A 1,103-nucleotide genomic window follows, 5' to 3' on the forward strand; every position below is an offset into this window, starting at 1 on the left:
TTTCCGTACCCACTGTATATATACACACACACACACACACACACAGGTGCATCTAAAAAAAATTAATATCGTGAAAAAGTTCATTTGTTTTGTAATTTATTTCAAAAAGTGAAACTTTCATATATTCTAGACTCCTAACATGTTAAGTAAAACATTAAAAAAATTGTTTTTTATTTTTTTATTTAGTTGATTAGAGCTTACAGCTCATGAAAGTCAAAAATCCAGTATCTCAAAATGTTAGAATATTTCCTAAGATTAATAAAAAAAAAAAAGGATTTGCAAAACAGAAAAGCTCAAGTTCTTTAAAGTATGTTCATTTATGCACTCAATACTTGTATGCACTCAATACTTGGTCGGGGCTCCTTTAGCACAAACTCCAGCATCAGTTAGATGTGGCATGGAAGCAATCAGCCTGTGGCACTGGCACTGCTGAGGCACTATTGAGCCTTCAGCTCGTCTGTCTTGTTGAATCGACTGTTTCTCATCATTCTCTTGAAAATATCTCATGGATTCCATATGGGGTTCAGGTCAGGCATGTTGGCTGGCCAATCAAGCACAGTAAAATTATGGTCAACAAACCTTTTGGAAGTGTGGGCACGTGCTAAAGTCCTGCTGGAAAAGGAAATCAGCATCACCATAAAGCTTGTCAGCTGATGGAAGCATAAAGTGCTCCAAAATCTCCTAGTAGACGGCTGCATTGACTTTGGACTTGATAAAACACAATGGACCAACACCAGCAGACCAACACCACGGCACCCCAAATCATCGCTGATTTCAGAAACTTCACACTAGACTTCAAGCAGCTTGGATTCTGTGCCTCTCCAGTCTTCCTGCAGACCTTGATTTCCAAATGAATTGCAAAATTTACTTTTATCTGAAAAGAGGACTTTGGACCACTGAGCAACAGTCCAGTTGTTTTTCTCCTTAGCCCAGGTAAGATGCTTCTGATGTTGTTTCTGTTTCAGAAGTGGCTTTGTAGCCCTTTTCCTGAAGACGTCTGAAAGTGGTGACTCTTGATGCACTGACTCCAGCTTCAGTCCACTCCTTGTAAAGCCCTCCCAAGTGTTTGAACCGGCTTTGCTTGACAGTATTCTCAAGCTTGC

This window comes from Sinocyclocheilus grahami, unplaced genomic scaffold (genome assembly GCF_001515645.1).
Source record: "Sinocyclocheilus grahami isolate Dianchi unplaced genomic scaffold, SAMN03320097.WGS_v1.1 scaffold89.1, whole genome shotgun sequence".
Classification (NCBI taxonomy): Eukaryota; Metazoa; Chordata; class Actinopteri; order Cypriniformes; family Cyprinidae; genus Sinocyclocheilus; species Sinocyclocheilus grahami.